The following is a 22,914-nucleotide window of genomic DNA, read 5'->3' as shown; positions in this document are numbered from 1 at the left end:
TGTATTGCAGTACTTCGAGTAACTAAGAGTTTTCTGAGGTAAGTGATTTGTGAAAGGTATAGGTTAATGTTAGTCAGAGCCATTCTTTTGTAGGGATTTTTGACAGTCAGATTGCGTTGCGCTAAAAATATTGTGTGTCAGTTTAAGCATAGTCGTGTACAATTTTTCAAATGGGACGTTTCATAAGTTTTAATTATTATTGTTATGTCACATTGATTTGCCTGTGCGTGCGTGCATGCGTGCGTGTGTGTTTGTCTATGAGAGAGGGAGAGAGAGAGAGAGAGAGAGAGAGAGAGAAGAGGCGATGCTTAACAGTATTAAGGGAAGAGATATGTAGGTAGAGAGATAGGGAGGGAGAGACAGAGAGCACAATGTTCGTTACGACTCAACTGTGGGTTGTTAAGCTTCCATCACTTCCAGGTTATATCTAAGAAATGGTTAGGGTAACATGATTATCCTTTAAATAAAATGAAAAGGTGAATATTGTCTTAAGCTGACAAAGTATACCAATTGATGGTGTAATGGTGGTTCCTTTAGATTTTTTGAGTCAAACAGATGATTTCTTATTTAGAAACTACCACAGAAACATACAAATATATAATTCTTAATAAATTTTTTATGGTAATGTCTGTGAGACCAAACTGCTGAGATCATCGGTCCCTTGGCTTACATACTACTTAATCTAACTTAAAGTAACTTAACGCTATCGACAACACACACACACAAACACCCCTGCCCGAGGGAGGACTCGAACCTTCGACGGGGGGAGCCCCACGGACCGTGACAAGACGCCCCTGACCGCACGGCTGCCCCGCGCGGCAGTAAATATGAATGGGAAGAGTGGAGGTAAATGTTTATGATCGTGGCATGCGCCTATAAAGACAGACTGCTATTCAAAACAGTTGTGGTACTGCTGTAAATGCCATTTTTGTAATTTGAAATGGACTCAAGTTGTTTGATTTCCTGTTTTTATGTTTGGAGCATTTCAGGAATGTCTACTGTTTGTCTTTAGTTGAATATGGAAAATGCTGACACTTTTGTTACTTGATGTTTTGTTTCACGGCGGTGGGCGGTTACTGCAGCTATGTGACTCTTTTTTCTCTCTTAATGCTTTCGTGTGTTCCTTGAACTGCATATCAGATGATTTAAATACGTCATATAATCTCATCGGCTCTTACATTAAGAACTCATTCCTGCAGTTTATTTATCTCCTATCTGCAACTAATTTTATTTTTCTTGTAGTATAAGTTACGTAAGTTGACTGGTATTGTTATTATTGTGGTCTTCTGTATAGGACTGATTTGATCTAGCTTTCCACACGAATTTCTGAGGAAAACATCCCCTTAAGTACTTTCAACCATACAATAAATAGTGGGTGTCTTCTGAAAATATGTGTCTGTAGTTTCCACTTGTATTCTACTGTTCGCAGTAAAATTGTAGCGAGGTCACATTGATTCATGTCACTTGACTAGATCAGTAAATCATGCAGAATGTTGCCTCTGTAACTACTGAATAGGCTGCTGTTACTCTTCAGGCTGCTCATTCCGCCGGGACACCGTCGTCTGTGGATATGCTTAATAATTTAAAATAACATATAGTTCTACTCGGAAGGATACTATCACACTAATTAATGTAACACATTTATAGTGAAATCAACTCTGTTCTGGAGACAACTTTTTCGGCAGGGCAACCACAGCTGTGAGTAATCATCTTGGGTACCGATAAACCACTTCAGCTCTATTTAGTCCTTAAGCTATAGATCAATATCGATTAGTGCCATGAAACCGTTAGTGACGCGAAAGTAAAAGACTAAATGTAGCTGAAGCGGTTTATGAATAAGCAAGATGTCAACTCTATCCTGTCGTGTGCTGCCGACAAAGTCCGTCAATAGCGACGGACGTAGTGGAATGTGGAACGTTACTCATATGTAGGCGAGCTAATGGGACGCCTGAAAGTTGTACCAGGCAAGGCACTCGAAGCCAAAGGGTAGCGTCTTTCGTTAGTTATTAAAACGTCTCCTTTTCCCGGTTCGAATACCATCATAGCTTAAATTTTGGAGGAAAATCATCAGCAGTGGTGCCCGGAGACATCCGTCATAATAAATTACCCTCATGCAGCCAATGACCTTGTAAAGAGGGTGGAGGAGCGGACAAAAGTTGAGGGCACTCTCTTGCCCCGGGGGTGGGAAACCGCCCCTAAAGGCGGAGGAATCAGCAATAATCAACGGCATGAGGATGCAGGAGACAATGGAAACCACTGCATTAAAGAAACATAACGTGTATCCACAGGACATGTGGTTAGTAACTGAAGAAGTGTCATGGTGATCTCCCAATTGGCAAAATATTCCGGAGCAGACCACGATTTGGATCCACGGGAGAGGGCTGCCAAGATGGAGATGACCATGAGAAAAAATTGAATAATCAACGAATGTATAACGTTCTACGAGTCATGGCACGGAATGTCAGTAACCTGCAAGAAGTAGGGAAGCCAGAATATCTGGAAAGGGAAATGGTAACGCGCAGTCTAGGTACAGTGAGGTTAAGTGAAGTGGAATGGAAAGAAGACAAGGTTTTATGGTCAGATGAGAATAGCGTTATATCAACAGCAGTAGAAAATGTTATAATCGGAGTGAGGAAGACAGAGCAGAGAGTATGTAACTATGAATAACGCAGTGGTAGGTTTCTTCTCATTAGAAGCGACAAAAAACCAACACCGACAACGATAGTTCAGGTATGCACGCCGACGTCTCAAGCTGAAGAGATAAATAAGTGTATGAGGATATCGAACGGTTAATGGAGTAGGTAAAAGGAGATGAAACTCTAATAGTCGTGGAGGACTGGAAGATAGTTGTAGGGAAAGGAATAAAAGAAAGGGTTACAGGTGAATATGAGCTTGGTACTACGAATGACAAAGGAGAAAGACTAATTTCCTGTAGTAAATTTTAGCTTTCAGCTTGCAATAGCGAGTGTTCTGTTCAAGAATCACAAGATATTTGTAAAATACCGAGAGATACGGGAAGATTTCAGTTACATTACATCATGGCTACATAGAGATTCCGAAAACAGATACTGGATTATTAGGCGTGCCCCGGAGCAGATATGCATTCTAATCACAATGTAGTAGTTAAAGGAGCAAGTTGATATTTAAGAGATCCTTCGGGAGGAATCAACATGCAAAAGGTTACGAAGTACTAAGGAATGACGAGATATGCTTGAAGGTCACTGAGGTTGTCGGTAATGCAATAAGGAGTAGCTCAGTAGGCACTACAGTTGAAGAGGAATCGACGTATCGAAAAAGGACCATCGCAGATGTTGGAAAGAAAAACGTAGATACATACCTTCGGTTAAATTAGAAGTAAGGGTAATAACATCAAGACTTCAATGGGAATTCCACTTTTAAATTCAGAAGAGAGAACGGATAGATGGAATGAGAACACTGAAGGCCTGTTTAAGTGGCAAGCTTCGTCAGATGACGAGATAGAAGGAAAAACAAACGTCAATTTGGAAGAGGTAGAGAAGCCAGTATTAGAACAGATTTTAAAAGAGCTATGGAAGACTTAAGATCAGATAAGGTAGTAGTAGGAAGATTAAACATTCCAACAGTATTTCTATAATCATTGGGGGAGGTGGCAACAAAACGACAGTTCTGAAGTCTGCAAGAGCCGGTAAGTGTAGCACAATGAGTTAACAGCTCATGCATCATACTAAGAAGAAAATTGCATTACATTATATTACATCAATATTTATTCCATAGAAAATGAATACGACTTTTCATAATGATGGGGAATGTGTCTGTATAACTCATTTTTACACAATATAATTATTTTTTTCTTTTTTTTTATAGTGACTACTTCATCTAAAAATTCATCTGTTGAGTAGAAGGAATTGTCATTCAGAAATTATATCAATTTGTTTTAAACGTTCGTTGGCTATCTGTCAGACTTCTAATGCTATTTGTAAACGAGCAAAGACTTTTGTGGCAGCATAATTTGCCTTTTATTGTGCCAAATTCACATTTAACCCAGAATAGCGAAGATCATCCTTTCTTCTAGTGTTGTAGCTATGCACTTCGCTATTGTTTTTAATTTGGGGTGAGTTATTAATAACAAATTTCGTAAACGAATATATGTATTGCGAAGGTACTGTGAATATCATGAGATCCTGGAATAAATGTCTGCAAGGTGATCTTGGGTGGGCTCCAGCAATTATTCTGATTACACGCTTTTGTGCAATGAATATTTTTTCTCTTAATGATGAATTACCCCAAAATACGATGCTATATGAGAGTAGCGAATGAAAACGGGCGTAGCAGTCTAATTTCCTGACATGTTTATCAGCAAAATTTTCAATAACCCTAATTCCTTAAGTAGCTGAAACTAACCGTTACAGCACATCATCAATGAGTTTCTTTCAAATCAATTTCTCCTCAATGCACACACCCAGAAGTTCTAAATATTCTGCCTTATCAATGCACTTCTCTTCGAAGTCTACATTTATCAATGATGTTATGCCATTTGTTGTAACCAATTGTATATACTTTGTTTCCTCCAAATTTAGTTAGAGTTCGTTCGTAGAGAACTACTTAATAATTTTGTGAAATACTTTATTTACAATTTCCTCAGTTGATTTTTGATTGTTGGGCGTAATTACTATACTAACATAATCAGCAACAAGAACTAGCTTTGCATTTTTATGAACATAGAATGGCATGTCATTAATATATATATTGAGAACAATAAGAGACCCAGACTTAACCCTGTGGGACTCCAGTCTTGACACCTTCCCAGTCGAACTGTAGAAGAATGGGAAAGAAAATTGTAGAGGTGTTAAATTTGTCAATTTGGCTTTAGGAAACCTAAGGGCCTCAGAGGCAATTCTGAAACTGCGGTTGATAATGGAAGCAAGACGGAAGAAAAATCAAGACACATTCATAGGATTTCTCGATCTGGAAAAATCCCAAATGTCGGAGATGGGTAATATACAACGTGTACAAGAGCCAATAGGGAATAATAAGAGTGGACGGCCAACCACGAATCGGATTAAAAATGTTGTACAGTAGGTATATAGACTTTTGCCCCTACTGTTCGATCTATACATCGACGAAGCAATGACGGAAATAGAAGAAATGTTCAGGAGGAATTAAAATTGAAGGTAAAAGGATATCCATGAAATGATTCGCTGATGACATTGATATACTGAGTGAAAGTGTAGAAGAATTACATGATCTGCTGAGTGTAATGAGTATGCCATATGGACTGAGAGTAAATCGAAGAATGAGGAAAGTAATGAGAAGTACCAGAAATAACAACAGTGAGAAACTTAACAGTAGGAAAGGAATATGTGGAAAACACTCACAGGAAGGTGGGACAAGATGATAGGACATCTGTTATAGCGTCAAGGAATAACGTCCATGGTATCAGAGGGAGCTGCAGAGGGTTAAACTGTAGAGGGAAATGAAGATTGAAATACATGCAGCAAATAACTGGGGACATAAGTTTTAAGTGCTACTCTGAGATGAAGAGGTTGCCACAGGAGAGAAATTCATAGCAGGTTGCATCAAACCAGTCAGATGGCTGACGACTCAGAAAGAAAAAGAAAGGTGAATTTGTTTGCTCAGATGTATGGCGACACGGGCGAGAGCGCGTCGCTGACAGATGTTCCGCTGCTTTCGCTACCAGAAGAGACAGGTGGAAGTGCGTCACTGAAGGATCGTATGTGTGTAAATCCGAGTACGGGGAATTTTGATGACGGATGGTCACATAGGACAGACAATGCTTGAGTAAATGGTGGAGTGTCATACAGTCTTATAGATGGCTAAGTTACAGCTCTCTCAACTTCAACAATAAATCACAGTTACATGTTAAACCAGTTCTGAATACATCTGCGAATTCAGAAAAATAAGGCATATCCAATGAAACAATAATGTTTCCATATCTTTAAAACAACAGACGTTAATATTTTACAGCAAATAAACATTTTAACAACGAACCTCTAAATAAACAACTTTTAATCACTTCCAGAAATTTCAACATACGATATGCCAGCTGATGCATTGCAGTGTAGATATCATCTCATTATGTTTTATATATTGACTTATGACACCTTTTATAATTCTGTTAGATAAATGTTTGTCAGAATATCGTATTCTCCATATTTACGGAGCTAATGAATACAGCGTGAATACCTCACATATTGTGATATTTGTGCAGTTATTTGATGGACAGTTTACTATTTTGCCCGAAACTTTAATTAAATGTTGATTGTACGTGCTATCAAGAGCTAAGTTAGAAGCGGTCTACCACATTCGTTAGCGGATGCCAGAACTGAAAAGAAAACCAAAAGTCGCTTCTGTCCAGAAGGCGTAAATGTCTAAACTATTGTTTAACGGCAATCTCTTGTCATTTATTGTGAGCACAGTTGCACAAGAATTCCGATTTATTTATTTATGAACCAACTACTATTTATGTTTATTGGAAATTTTCTTAGTGTAATCGAATGTTCATAAAGTATTTCGTTATTGCTGTAATACATTAGTTTCTGGCAGGACACCCAACATGAGTCAAATCGTGTCTGTAGAACGTAAGAACAACATAATTTTGATGGGGTCGGCCGTCAGCCAATGGAAAAGCAGATAGTAGCGGAACACTAAAAGAGACAAATGGAGACGGGACTTTTCGAGTGAAGAGTTCAAGGGAGCAATTCTGGATATTTTTACCTTTTTGCTGGAAGGAGAACGACCGGCCTGGGGTAACGCACGCGATTCGGACTTAAAGATGACAGTTTAACTTTTGAGGGCACTTTTCAGTCAGCTCTTGAAGGGGACACTTAATGTCGAGTACTGGAAGAAGGTGGACCCGCCTATAGTAACGTGTGTATAGGTCATTGATTCCGGGCGGTGAACAGCTACCACAATACTGTGACTTTTGAAGGGACTCTGACTCACGAGAGAACTGAATGTGTGCCAGTGTAGGATTCTAATGTTTTATCCGCTTGAACTTCAGAAGTGAGGATACACTGAGTATGACTTACTGTTCTTTGTACTGCGTGTGATAATTTGCAAATCATCATGCTGAACTCTGGGCTGTTACAAGGTAGTGAATATTTTGTGTATTGACATTACGAAATGGACTTATTTCTCGCAAATCTTTGACTACATTTTTGTCTGAGGATTTTGCTACTATTCTCGCAACGCTATCAACATAACTCTACTGCATTTTCTAAGAGTAATTTCTTTCTGCACTTAAATTGAATATCGTAGGACTGAGTCCCGTTTATTTGCCATGTCCTTTCGTGAATAAACATTATTCGACATAATTCCCTGGCATCTACAAAAGTTGCAGACATTCGTATAAAATCCTTGTTACTAAATTATTCATTTAACTTTTTCACATTTTCATTTTCATCTTCATTTTCTTGTATTTCTGTATATTTCATTATCTCTCAAATCTGGCCAGTGCAAAGACTATTTGTCTGCAGCCAGTCCCAGACATACATAGGTTATTAGGAGCAATGAATTAGCTGTGGAACACGGAAGAAAACGTGCACGGCTCCACCATCTGACTATATCGAGCTATTCGTTTTAAGCGGAGCTGTGCATAGCCCAGCTACCTAAAGAACTAGTAACAACAAGTAAAAACACAACTGTTTTGTTACTCTGGGATGCTCTTTGGAGGGGCAACTACTCAGTAGTAACCGTTAGGTAACATTGGAAATGGGACCAGTCGAATTGAACGAAATGAAATAATTCTGAGTCAGAGATAGGCAATTATAAGTATAATGGGTTTAAAATTCTATCGAGGGCAATATTACGTTGAAATAGACTGGTGAATCGTCAGTATCTTCCTTAGGGTGAACGAATTTTCGACTTTTTCAGTTTCACTTAAGTGAATTAGTGAGATATGTCATTTATGGATTCTTCTGTTACTTCTTGGCAGAACAGTTCCATATTTAAGGCTCAACAACAAGTACACTACTTTGTTCTGTTGATTTCTTTATTTCGAACTACTTTTCAGCTTGTTAGAGAATCTTCAGGAAACCACTGACTAGAGACTCGAAGAGATGCTGGTAACCAAATGTTACAGACGAAGATACAGTAATTGGCAGAAGCTTGTTTCTTAATGTTGAAATAACATTTCACACAAAGTATGATGTTGAGCACAATAAACAATTAATGTATATAATACTAACGGCGGAAGAATTTTTTTTCTGAGTTACTGTTAACTTTTCATTTACATTGTGCAACAATTTTTTACATTTTAAACGAAACTCATAGGCAATTTACAGCACTATGCACCATAATTAGAATATATAATCTTCTATAATTACAGCATATGTGATTATGATGCCATAACTCAGCGCTAGCAAATTTTCATGTGAAAAAAAACAAAGATGTTTTATATTGTAAATAAAGTTTTTATGGAATGGGCAATACTGAACATAGTATTTCGTTAAAATATGTAAAGTATTGATGTGTTACAAGATATTTTCTTTCCAATGGGCCAGCAGCTCGATGTAAGTAATGTGAAGACATTATCAAAAAAGTTGCTTCTTTTTTGAGATGTTTATTTAATCATGACAGACCTGTTTCAGCACTATTGATATCTTCAGCCGATCTGAATGTAATGGTTTTATTATATACTACTTTCTAGGGCAGAAGGTAGTCTACTTGTCATATACGAGATTGATAACCGTACATTTGTGAATTTCTTTAGTTACCTATAACATCGCTGGTTAGTCAGTTAAGCGTTTTCCTTACATCTCTTAAAGCTATTTTATGATGAAGCTTATATAGGCTACATTTGTTGGAAGTTATAGCCTGACTTTTATTTGCTGCATGTGACAATTCCTCGTTTGATGTTTAACCAACGATGTTATAAGATTATTTCAGAGCAGTTACTTACCGATTTCCGTTAGTTACCATGTTGTTTATTTTTATGTGTGAATGTGTGATTGGTTTTGCTTATCTTATGTCTTTGCTTGTTTATCCATTTTCATGATCGATGATTTGAATAACGTTTTGTGTATTGTATTTATAATTTAGATCTAATTGCTCATTTAGTACTTGTTGTGGATATGTGTGGATGTGTGTAAATTTCGACCTCTTCCAGAATACTGAGTAAGCGACCTTGGTGTTATATGCTAAATTAGGATTGCTTTCTCTGCATTATTTGTGGTATGTTGTTCTACCAGTAGGTGTTGAAAGAAGGTTAATGGGTTGTGTTCAGTGTTTCTAGTACGTTCCTTGTGCCTGATATTAAAGTTCTGGCTTGTCTGATCTGTATAGAACTTATCACAAACTTTACAATGAATTTTGTATATACCTGGATTCGAGTGTATTGGTAATTTAATTTTTCCCAATCTAATTCTTAATTTTTCTTTAGTGTGGTATATGAGGCATATATTTGTTTACTTTCAAATCGTTGAAATGGCTCTGAGCACTATGGGACTTAACTGCTATGGTCATCAGTCCCCTAGAATTTAGAACTAATTAAACCTAACTAACCTAAGGACATCACACACATTCATACCTGAGGCAGAATTCGAACCTGCGACCGTAGCAGTCACACGGTTCTTGACTGAGCGCCTAGAACCGCTAGACCACCACGGCCGGCTTGTTTGCTTTGATATTGTGTTTAGTGTGTTCGATATCTTGCCTGCATGTGTTGCAAGTACATATGTGAATTTCTGTTTGGTCTGTGTTATTTCATTAGGAATTTTTTCTTTTAATGGTGTGGTATTTTTTTTTCATATATCTGTTAAACCAATTCTGGGTTATAATCATTCTTCAGTGTCACATATTTCAAAATTTTTATTTCTTTATGTATTGTGCACTAAAGAATTTATAGAATTACTCAAATTAATACAACATCAAAATTACTTCTTGACAATTTCTACACACAAACTGAGACAGTTGCCATAGGATGCAGCGGATTCATTCTTAAATTCATTAGGAGAAAAACTTTTCAACAACACAAATCCATTACTATAAATATGTTGATGACACCCAACTGCTACTTGATGGAAAAACCACAGACATTCAGCTAATACACAATGCGATAAATGCACTACATCCAAAAATGAAATTTACAATGGGACTAGGAAACAACAAAGCGGTAAACTTTCTAGGCATTAAGCATAAAAAATGTTAAAAATGGACAAAATTGAGATATATACGGTGGATAGATCACGTAACTAATGAGGAGGTATTGAATAGGATTGGGGAGAAGAGAAGTTTGTGGCACAACTACACTAGAAGAAGGGATCGGTTGGTAGGACATGTTTTGAGGCATCAAGGGATCACAAATTTAGCATTGGAGGGCAGTGTGAAGGGTAAAAATCGTAGAGGGAGAACGAGAGATGAGTACACTAAGCAGATTCAGAAGGATGTAGGTTGCAGTAGGTACTGGGAGATGAAGCAGCTTTACTGGGAGATGAAGAAGCTTGCACAGGATAGAGTAGCATGGAGAGCTGCATCAAACCAGTCTCAGGACTGAAGACAACAACAACAACAACCGAAAATCTACCACAGCAGATGACATTATACATGCTACTTCATGACACCCAAAAGCACTTTCAAGCCATGATCAGTAGGATAATAAACCTCCCACTAGAACAAGAAGAAATACTTAAAGAAACAAAAATTTTAAAATATGTGGCACTACAGAATGGGTATAAACCAAAATTGGTTAAACAGATATATGATAAAATACCACACCATTAAAATCAAAAATATGTAATGAAATAACACTTCAGTGAGAAACACTAACCAAACAGAAATTGAGATATGTACCAACAACATATATAGGCAAGATACTAAAACACTAAACACAATGTTAAAGAAAACTAACATACATCTTGTATACCACACTAAAGAACAATTAAAAATTAGTTCAGGAAAAGTCAAATTACCAATACACTCGAATCCAGGTATACACAAATTCATTGTAAAGATTGTGATACGTTCTATACAGGTCAGACAGTGCAGAACTTTATTATCAGATACAGGGAACACACTAGAAACACTGAATGCAACCCATCAACCTTCTTTCAACACCTACTGATAGAACAACATACCACATACAATGCAGAAAAAGCAATCCTAATTTTGCTTACTCAGTATTCTGGAAGAGGTCAATATTTACACACATGCACACTAATATCCACAACAAATACTAAATGAGCAATTAGGTCTAAAACATTGACACCATATAGAAAATGTTATTCAAATCATTGATCAAACGGATAATCTAACCAAAGATATAAGCTAAGCCAAACCAATCACACTTTCACACATAAAAATAAACAACACGGTAACTAAGGGAAATCGAAAAGTAACTGCTCTGATACTAACTTATAACATCATTGGTGAAACATCAAACAAGTAATTGTCACACACAATTAATAAAATTCAGCCTATAGCTTCCAAAAAATATAGCCTATTAAAGTAACTTTAAAAGACGTAAGAAAAACACTTAAGTGAATAACCAGCGTTGTTATAGGTAATTTAAGAATTCCATAAATGTATTGTTGTTTGAATGTCATATAGGACAAGTAGACTACCTTCTGCCCTAGAAAGTAGTATACAATAAAACCATTGCTTTCAAATCGTCTGAAGATGGCAATATTTCTGAAACAGACCTGTCATGATTAAATAAACATCTCAAAAAAGAAGCAGCTTTATGGACTTAATTCATAATGTTATTAAAATATATATTTCTAACTTTGTAGGGTAAAGAATAACAAAATCTGTCATGTGTAGCAGAATGTGTCATTGTGGCAGTTATTGGGTATGCGGCTGCTTGACAGTATCATGTGAAGCTTAAATGTGGGAACGTTCTCAGTGGTAATTGCTCATTTTAGAACCAGCTGGGGATTTTGAGCTAAATGTGTGTTTATCTCAGGTGCTTCTAACATTCTTAGTTTTGTTTGCAACATGTAGTACCTCCTTGTGGTTTTTTGTATTTTCTTCCTCCCTTCAGTGGATATTTGGGAAATATGGAGTCTGACTTTTGCAATCTTCAGCTGCATTTGTGTTCATTCAGCGTAGTAGCTGTTATGGCCCTGCCTTTCTGAATAATATACAGTTTGTTGCATTCATTGCAAATAATTTTCTAAAGATCCCTGTTACTTATTAGATCTGTTTTGTCCTTGCTATTGAATATGAGGATGGGCTGTAGTACCTTTTACATAAAATGAAGTTTTCTAATTGCTGGATTTCAGGGTTTTGGCTAGTTTGTCAGATAGTTTTCCTAAATATTGTATAGCACATCAGTTGGCTTTAGATTTGAAAGTTGCTGCAGAATGGGGGTATGCATAGGGTAATATTTTTCATCCTTGTTTCTTCTGTAAAATTTAGTCAATAATTCAGGGGTACAGCCATTCTTTGAGGAAGTACATTTAATGGTATTCCATTATGTTTGAAAACATGTGTTTTGACACTGGTATGGATGTATGACGATGCACCATGGAATGGAAGACATCATGTTTATGGGATATTGCGTGTTGTGAACATTAGGGCGTTAAAGTGTATGTTGTTGTTAGTTTCCCATAAATTTTGAAACTATGTGTATTTGTAGAGGAATCGGTGTTGAGGTCCTACAATTTAATAGATTTTTCACCAATTCCAAGGTGAACTGGAAGTTTTTGTGTTGTGAGTTTAGATGTTCAAGGAATGTGTTCAGTTTCCCTTCAGTGCCAGTCCACAGACTCAGTACATACTCTATGCATCTGTAACAATATTCGATGTTATCACTGTGAGGCTCATTATGTAGGAACTGTTTTTCGAATTGATCCATGAAGATTTCTGCTGAAAGAGGACTGAGTGCAGACCACACTGCCAAACTACCTATCTCTTTGTATACACTATCTTCAAATGAAAATAATTTAAATGGCTGAATAAGCGAAAAACTAGTTTGAGGAAACAAAAAGCAGAAGAACAAAAGCATTGTACTTGTTAATCAACCTTTAATAGAGTTTGATATTGTTAGGTGTTTTCTGTCATTAGGAAGTTAAAAGTAAACTAATTTAAAGGCCATCATTCTTCATTTCAGAAGAAACTTGTCATCTACTCTGATAAATTTTGCAGCAAACAATACCAACCAAGTCGAATACATTTAGGCTACATTTTAGATTCTTACATGAGTGTGGCCAAAGTAAGTCTCTCTTCCTGAGGCCCTACATCCTGTCAATAGGATTACAGATGAGCTGCTTGGCGATACATTGTCTTTGCCATGAGTATCCTTGGCTCTGTGCAGTAGCGCCACGAGTTCCTGTGAGTTATGCCTGGAGAGGCCGAGACTAGCAGTTTGGTGTGAGTGTATGACCAAGAAGATACTGGACAAACTTGTAAACTACTACCTCTCGTGACGTGGAAGAGCTACAGAGAGTGTGGCGTGGTAGAGGCCTTTCTCTTCACTACGTTTCCTACAACTCATTGCGGAAGTGCTATTGCACTCGAATCCTGATTGGCTCCCAGCAATGAATGAATTCTAATTGTCTATGATGCACTGGAGTGTCTTATGAGTACAGCACAACTTGCAGGAGGGGAGATCTTATCTCAATAATGCAAAGGAATATTACATACAAACGATGCATTTAACCTGTAACCTTAAATGGCTTGATTAATGTAGAATCTGTTTGAGCTAATTCACTCTCCTGGACTGTTGTTGTTTTCAGGCGTTGTTTTCGTACTCGTGTTTTGGTGTAAATAAGGATATGTTTTCAGAGCTCGCAGATAGCTCCTCCAGTTGGCAGTGGCCATTACTAAACTAACTAACTAGGTACCGGAGCTTGTGTTTACGAAGGTGCTTTTTATTATCACTGTGGGGTGTTGGGCGAAAAAGTTGTGTGGTCTCATTATAAGTAAGTGTTAGGTTTGTGCGGTCTAATATATGGCTTTCCAGGCTGGGAAGGAGCGCCTGGTCCCTGGCACGAAACCATCTGGCGGACTTGTGTCGAGGTCCAGTGAGCCAGCCACTCTGTGGATGGTTTTTAGGTGGTTTCCCATCTACCTCGGCGAATAAAGGCTGGTTCCCTTTATTCTGCCTCAGCCACACTATGTCAGCAATTGCTGCACAAACAAGGTCTCCACGTACATATACACTCCCATTACTCTACCACGCAAACATAGGGGTTACACTCGTTTAGTGTGAGATGTTCCTTGAGGAGGTCCATTGGGGGCCAACAGACACAATAACCCTGTGTTCGTTGTGGGGCGGCAGAGGGTTGACGTGGACTGCAGTAGTCGACTTGGGGTTGTGGACCAATTTTGCTGCGATGGGGATGGAGACTCTGTCGTTTCTATGCCCGTGGTTAACACACAATACAATAAAATAAGTGTTATATTGACGTAAGTTTTAGCCTTGTCCTTGCTAATTGATTTAATATTAATCTAGTGGGTTTCTTTGGGTTTTAAAATGTAAGAGTGCTTCTCATGACAGCATTCTAGTTTGGTCCTATTTGAAGTAATTTCATTGATGCGCTTGTGTATCTTTTATAGGATTATGCTGCAGTACCCATGTTTGGGGTGGGATTCGACATGAGTTAATAACTAAAGGTGCAAGTTACTTCAACCAGAATTGTATTCTGCCATCTTGGCCAATGCAAATATTGCTTATTTTTTGGATGACCAGGGTCATTTTCTTACATAACTTGCAAACGGGAGATCAGTATGGAACTTAAGTATTCACGACTTGTATTCTGAAGACACACCCACTGACGGAGTGTCCACCAATGCTACTCATGTATTAATGTATTGTATAATAGGGCGATGTACTTGAGGACAATATTATGGAAATGGAAGAGGATGTAGATGAAGATGATACGATACTGTGTGAAGAGTTTGACAGAGCACTGAAAGACCTGAGCCAAAACAAGGCCCCGGGAGTAGACAACATTCCATTAGAACTATTGACGGCCTTGGGAGAGCCAGTCCTGAGCAAACACTACCATCTGGTGAGCAAGATGTATGAGACAGGCGAAATGCCCTCAGACTTCAAGAAGAATATAATACTTCCAAATCCCACAGAAAGCAGATGCTGACAGGTGTGAAAATTACCGAACTATCAGTTTAATAAGCCACATATGCTAAATACTAATGTGAATTCTTTACAGACGAATGGTAGAACTGGCAGAAGCCGATCTCGGGGAAGATCAGTATGGATTCTGTAGAAATATTGGAACACGTGAGGCAATACTGACCCTACGACTTATCTTAGAAGCTAGATTAAGGAAAGGCAAACCTAAGTTTCTAGCATTTGTAGATTTAGAGAAAGCTTTTGACAATGTTGACTGGAATACTCTCTTTCAAATTCTGAAGGCGGCAGGGGTAAAATACAGGGAGCGAAAGGCTATTTAAAATTTGTACAGAAACCAAATGGCAGTTAAGAGTCGAGGGCCATGAAAGGGAAGCAATCATTGGCAAGGGAGTGAGACAGGGTTGTAGCCTCTCCCCTATATTATTCAATCTGCATATTGAGCAAGCAGTGAAGGAAAGAAAAGAAAAATTCGAATTAGGTATTAAAATTGATGGAGAACAAATAAAAACATTGAGTTTCGCCAATGACGTTGTAATTCTGTCGGAGACAGCAACGAACTTAGAAGAGCAGTTTAACGGAATGGACAGTGTCATGAAAGGAGGGTATATGATGAACATTAACAAAAGCAAAACGAGGATAATGGAATGTAGTTGAATTAAGTTTGGTGATGCTTAGGGATTAGATTAGGAAATGAGACACTTAAAGTAGTAAAGGAGTTTTGCTATTTGGGGAGCAAAATAACTGATGATGTTCGAAGTAGAGAGGATATAAAATGTAGACTGGCAATTGCAAGGAAAACGTTTCCGAAGAAAAGAAATTTGTTAACATCGAGTATAGATTTAAGTGTCAGGAAGTCGTTTGTGAAAGTATTTGTATGGAGTGTAGCCATGTATGGAAGTGAAACATGGACGATAAATAGTTTGGACAAGAAGAGAATAGAAGCTTTCGAAATGTGGTGCTACAGAAGAATGTAGAAAATTAGATGGGTAGATCGTATTACTAATGAGGAGGTATTGAATAGGATGGGGGAGAAGTTTGTGGCACAACTTGACTATGAGAAGTTATCGGTTGGTAGGACTTGTTTTGAGGCATAAAGGGATCACCAATTTAGTACTGGAGGGCAGTGTGGAGGGTAAAAATCGGTGAGGGAGACCAAGAGATGAGTAGACTAAACAGATTCGGAAGGATGTAGGTTGCAGTAGGTACTGGGAGATGAAGAAGCTTGCACAGGATAGAGTAGCATGGAGAGCTGCATCAGACCAGTCTCAGGACTGAAGAACACAACAACAACAACATAATATGTAAACTTTTTTTCTCTAATCCTTGGCTTTGTTAGTCAATAATTTTTTTGACAAATTCTATATGTTTAATTAATATGTATCTGAGTTCTCATTCTGCACTTTAATAATTCAGATGTCACTCCAGCCCACCGTGTGGTACTTGGTAAGATCATCTGAAATAAGGTATGGCAGTTTACAAGGACAAATGTGTTGTATTGTACTTCATTAACATGTTCCATGCAATAAATATCTCAATATTTGTTGGTTTGTTAGTTCCATGTCCCACCGTTCATTTGTAATCAATCGTAATCATGTGGAACAAGCTGTCTTAAAATTCATGTTAAATGTTCCTATGTAAGTACAGCCTCATGCTGGCCATTCAAATAAATACAGATGAGAGTTAGTGATTCTTGACCATCTTTTACTCATGAGAAAAAAATATTCTGCCAAACAGAAAGGAATGACAAGGAGAAACTTTTTCAGTTTGTGCTAAAATTTAACATTTTGTCTGTCAGAGATATTTTAGGTAAATACATAGGTGATAAAAAATTTGGTTGTGGCAAGGTGCACTTTCTGTACTAAGGACAACCTTGACAAGGACTAATAAGAATGTAATTTATTCTTCTTGTAGTGTAATGATTTTTATCATTATTCCCTTAAAACTGCAGTGCATTTTCAGTGAACTTTATGAGAGAATGAATATACTGAAAAGCAGTAGTCAAATTGCCTAACTCCTTAAACTTATCAGTTATCAGGACGATTGTGGGTGAACACCACATATTATTCTTACACAGTTTTGCCAATCAAGACTTCCATTCTTAAAGGACATTATTCTTATGACATTATTGAATGAAAAAATGCGAAACACATTAACTTACTGGTTTGTCTCTCACTGATATTTGGAATGATTCCAAGTGCCAATGTGGGTGAACTAAGTTCTTGTAGGAGCTCTAAAATTAACTTTTGCAGTCTGAATTCTCCTCAGTGTAGGAACACAAGTTTTTACATTTCCACCCTAATTATTACTTTCTCATCACAAGCTACTGTTATCACTGCGCAGCACCTATAGAAGTGCATATCTGGCTACATTGTGTCTTTTTAAAATGAAAGTGAGACCATTCACAGAAAACCATTCAATAATACTTTTAAGAATATGATTTATCATTTCTTCTGTTGCTGTATGAATGTTTGGACTGGTTATAATACTAGTTTCACCAGAAAAAGAACTATCTGTTCTTCTTATATGTTGGGTGGTAGGTTGTTCAAATATACAAGAATCAGTAATGGAGCTATGATTGATCCTTGTGGATCCCTATGAGTTGCTTTGTCTCTGGTCAGGAAAATCTCCCCTGCTTGCATGGATTGCATTATTAAGTAAACACGTCTATGTCCTTTTGATTACATCTGATATTATTCATTGGCTGGTTATAGCATCAGTTCTATGAAACCTTAGTTTAGAGAGACTTTGTTTCACCTATTATAACTGATTATCAAGAATTTTCATTTTTAAGACTGTGTTCAAACATCATATTATGTTGAGCTAGATATGGATTAACCTCAATATCCTAATTATCACAAGCAGTTCCTTTAATCATCAAGTTGTATCCACATGCTTGCAGTCCTCAACTGTAATTTTCATTATCGCTGGTGTTCCCACCTACGATTTCTGAAAATTTTTCACCAGAGGTTTTCCCGTACAGTTTGTAGGGATAGTACCACTGGGTGAATGGAGTCTGCAAAGGACAGTCGTCTATCCTCTCACATGGGATAAATGTCAGAATAATTAAACATACAGAAATAAACCAACTGGATTGATAAAAATAAATGAAGATGCAACTACATGAAGTTATATCAGGTAGAATATTTAAGTTGCTGCCTATTGACATAATTTCATGTTTATTAGGTCTTCACACTTACCTCATTCAAATCAATCCATTCATTTCGTTTTAGTGCATTTACTTCATTTCACTTTGTGATTGAGGAGGAAACTGTTCACTTATTTAGTTTGCATGTTAGGCAAAAAGAGATTGTCAGCATAAGCTTTACTGTGGAATTCCTTTAGAGGGAGAATATTTTTTAATGTGTATGTGTTTTGTATTGTGGGTAACGAGTGTGTTGCTTATTACCAACGAAAATTCCTTAGAAGCAAGACAGTTATCTAGACAAATATACTGAGCAATTCAGTCAATTCTAAGGACACGTCCAGACGAGTTTTGTGTAATGCTTGAATAGAGACAGAGAGAGGCAAAGAGATACTCCCACTGTAGAACACTTTGCTGTAATAGCTGCTGTGGAATCACTCAAAAATTTGATCATGAATGTGTACTATGACCATTAGTCATGGGTTTAAGCCTCAGAATCAGTAACTTCATTGTCACTTCACACAAGCAACAGACACTGCCTAAAAAGTCGCTTTGTGCTCACACTGCAATGCATCTGACAATGTGGTTAATTAGTCAACTGCACATTGAATTGTCTCTGTATTGTGGTGCGCTTTGCCAAAGCCAGGTGCAACTCTTTCTTTTAGATGATGCCATTTAGTTTACCTGAGTTTCAGAGATGATTAATTGATGATGAGGACAACACAGTATCTAGTCCACGAGTGGAGAATATAGTTATACCAGCAGGAAATCCAACCCGGGCTCCTTCAGTTTGCATCCCTTGATGCCAGACCCCACAGCTATGGAGGCAGACCTACCATCGTAATGAAGAGTTCTACCATCAGGCAGTGAATGCCTTTATGACAACGATCTGTTAATCTGAAATTAATGGGTAATACCCAGAAAACGTGATTGAGATTATCATTAAGGGAATAAGTGTATGTTTATTTTTGGTTTAATTCCAGGGTCTAATGAAAAATTTGTAACAGATAACAAATAAGTCATTAAGTAATTTAGTAAAACAATTTAGATATGATACCATGTAGATAAGTGTTTTTGGTGTAAATGGAAATATACAATCCAACAACTAAGCTAATCATTTATTTAATTGCAATATTTATTGATAACACAGGTCTGTGATGAAAACATTGTCTCAAATTTTCACAGTGATTCTTACAGTATTTGTTGTGCTGAATATAGAAAAAATAGTGAAGAAATTCCATCATGATTTGTTTACTCAAAAGTCACACAATGAATTTTCACTTTTAAGGCTTTTTAACATACATACAAACTACAACTTTTCGGTAAAATATAACTTTAAAATATAACATTTTTAGTGCAATAAGTTAACTTGAAAATGTAATAAGTTTAAATTTAGATTGTCATCATGAGACAGCATTTCTTTTGTTAAAAAACCTGTATGGCAAAACTGGTAGTATCCAGTTCATACTAGATTTGCTACCAGTACGCTGTCTGTGTAAGTACCCATTCCTCATTTCCTCCTTCGCCATCCTCCTGCTGGAAGTTCAAGCTACTGTAAGTATGAATGTAACAACTCTGCTGAGCATACTTTCATTGTTTCTTCACTGAAGTGAAATTTAGTTCTGTGTTTTGTGGACTCTATTGATTGTTTGTGATATATTTGTTCACCTATACAGTTAAAAGGCATTCTGATTTTGTTGAAAGGGTATACTTTACCTACTTTGGTGTGAATCTGAGCGATCAAAAAAAATCATGGTTTCCTTACAAAATGTGTTCTCTGTGCATAGAAGAACTGAGACAGTGGTTTCAAGGTAAGAAGAAAAGACTTCATTTAGCGATACCTATGATTTTGAGAGAACAGAAAAATCACTGGAAAGACTGTGGTTTTTGCTCTTCCTGTGTGCAAGGCTTTAATTTGAAAAATGAAAAGGTGATTTTGTATCCAAAGACTCCTTTACCTATGCAGCCTGTCCTTCATTGTCTTCAGTTACCTGTTCCTTGTCCTCCAGCTACACACTTGTAAACATTTTAAATGATGTTGGTCACTTGTCTCACATCGGTGATGAAGATGATAGTGAGGCAGCTATGAGACCTCAAAACAATCAGCTGAAACTCTTCACACAGTTGGAACTAAATTAGTTGGTTAGAGACTTAGGTCTTCCGAAGTATTCAGCCAAGGTTGTAGGGTTGAGGTGGAAAGATAAAGGAATGATAGCTCCTGGAACATCCTTTCCTTGGTAGAGGGTAGAGAAAAAGAGTTTGTGTCCTTTTTCCATCGAGTGGGTGACCTGGTTTTTTGTACTAATGTTCCTGTGTTGATGGAGACATTCAGTTTCAGATATGAACCCGATGAATGGAGAGTTTTAAATGATTACTCAAAAAGAAGCCTGAAAGCTGTTCTTCTGCACAATGACAACCAATATGCATCTGTATCAGTAGGACATACAGTTCGTTTGAAAGAATTTTATGAGAACCATGAATATTGGTCTGAGGCAAGATGAGACAGTTTGCTCATAAGTGGACTGTCTGTAGTGATCTTATGCTACTAGGCCAACAGAATGGCTAAAGAAAGTTCCCCTCCCACCTCTGTGAATGAGACAGCCATGGCCTTAAACAACATTATGTTAAAATGGAGTGACCTGCATGAAAAATTTAGTTTCCTGGAATTAAGAACGTTAAGAAGGAGAGTTTAGTGGATTTTACTTTAGCCACTTCACATAAAGTTAAGACTAAGGTAACAATACGTCAAAGCATTGCCTAAAGATGGAGTGGGGTTCTAGATATCTTTGTGAGCAATCTCCTAGGCTCTATGAGGCAAAACTTAAAGAAGGTGTATTTGTTTGCATGATGTAAGAAAATTTATGATAAATGAAAATTTCGAGTGGGAAACGGAAAATCATGAAAGGAAAAAGTGGAAATTCTTCAAACAAGTAGGAGAAATTACATAGATCAAAACTACAATAATATTATTGCCAATCTGTTAACTAACTCCAAATGGTTGGGCTGCAACATGAATGTTAAAGTTTATTTCTTCATTCTCATTCGAACTAATTTCCAGAAAATCTGAGAGCTGTCAGTGAAGAACAGGCAGAAACTTTCCATCAAAACATGAAAGAAACAGAACAAAGATATCTAGGATTCTGGAATACGAACATGATGGATGACTACTGCTGGATGCTAAAGAGAGAAAATCCTCAACTCCACAGCAGCAAAAGTACAAAAATAGGTTTGGAAGGAAAAAGAAGACGTTACTAGAAATCTTATAACAGTGTTGTAAAAAATCTCTATCAACTTTTCTTACTCAATGTTTAAGATGAACGTGTGTTTAATGTGATTTAATAACATTGTACCTAAATAATACTGATATAAAAACGGCATTTTAGGATTTTCTCTAAAAGTTTTTCCTCTTTTTGTTGAAAAACCTTATGTGATAGAAAAAAGTTAGTATCGTTTCTGAAATCAGCACCATAAATCCATAAAAATGTGTTAGTAAAACTAAAATAATTTTAAAAAATATTTTTCTTTACAGGCGTATGTAATCTCTGTAATTAACACAACTTAGCTCCCCAAACTATGTAGCATAATAGATCCAGCATATCACAAAATCTGTGAGCTGCCCAATATTGGTCTAACAACAATAGCTCTACAGGCTGTTATCTTAGAAACTTTTTTCTAATCAGGTGAAAGCTGAAGACTTACAGTGAGAAATTAACTGAAAGTGCATTTGATTTATTTATTACTGTTGCAGCTGACTCCACCACCTTATGATTCTAAGACTCGACCTACTATTCTGTACATTCTATATTTCTTTCAATACAAAATTTGATACATATTATCAAATAAAAAATGCTTTCTTGATGGAAAAGTATATAAGTTGAAGAAAGAAGAATATTAAACTAGAACAAAAGAAACGCCTTGCAATAGGACCTTTCATCCCTATTATGTTACAATGGTAATCCGTAAATGTTTCGATTGTACCTAAATGGGATGCTTTTACAGATCAGGAGCCAAAAATAGTGCTATCCACACCATCTTCTTCCAACTGTTGTGTGTGAGGGATACTAGCAGACAGGTGATTTTGTCACGATTTTGGTAGGGGTTCGTGTTGACACTCATTGGAAAGGTTATTTGCAAGCCTTGTGAGATTATTTTAGGTTGCTATATCAGCTGAATTGTGTAGGAATTATTTTCAGCGTTGAACCGTATTTTCCAAGAGTTAATACCAGAGTTCACATTGCTATACGTATCTAGGATGTGTTAGGAGACAACGAAGATTTGGTAATACTGTCTTCCATTGTCTCCATACTCCCTGATTTAATGAGTTTAAAGTTCAGTTCAGAAGGAAAACCTGCGAAGTTAATACAGATGTAAACATCGCTTTTGTCATTTAAAAGTTTATGCATAAGCAAGAAATTCTGACAGAGAGAAGGTCTGATGAAAGTGTAACGTTGTTTCAATCATTAGCAGAGATCCGCTCCTCTTGCCTTAGGCAGCAGTGCTGGAGAAACTGCTTGAAACTCAGCAGAAAGAGAGAAAAAAGAAATAAAGTGATAGAGCGACCACATGCAAAGTGCTGTTTGCTGATCTTGATGGTACACAGCACCAGAAGAATCCCAAAATGTACTACTCTGTGAATCACTTAGCCCGATTTTACTTATTGTCACAGAGTACGTTAAGGTCAAAAGTAATTGCCAGATACTTAATGTTATGGTGTGAGGTGAAGCGCCAGCACGCCAGT

This window comes from Schistocerca gregaria, chromosome 7 (assembly GCF_023897955.1).
Source record: "Schistocerca gregaria isolate iqSchGreg1 chromosome 7, iqSchGreg1.2, whole genome shotgun sequence".
NCBI lineage: Eukaryota > Metazoa > Arthropoda > Insecta > Orthoptera > Acrididae > Schistocerca > Schistocerca gregaria.
Note: the sequence above shows the minus strand (reverse complement) of the source record.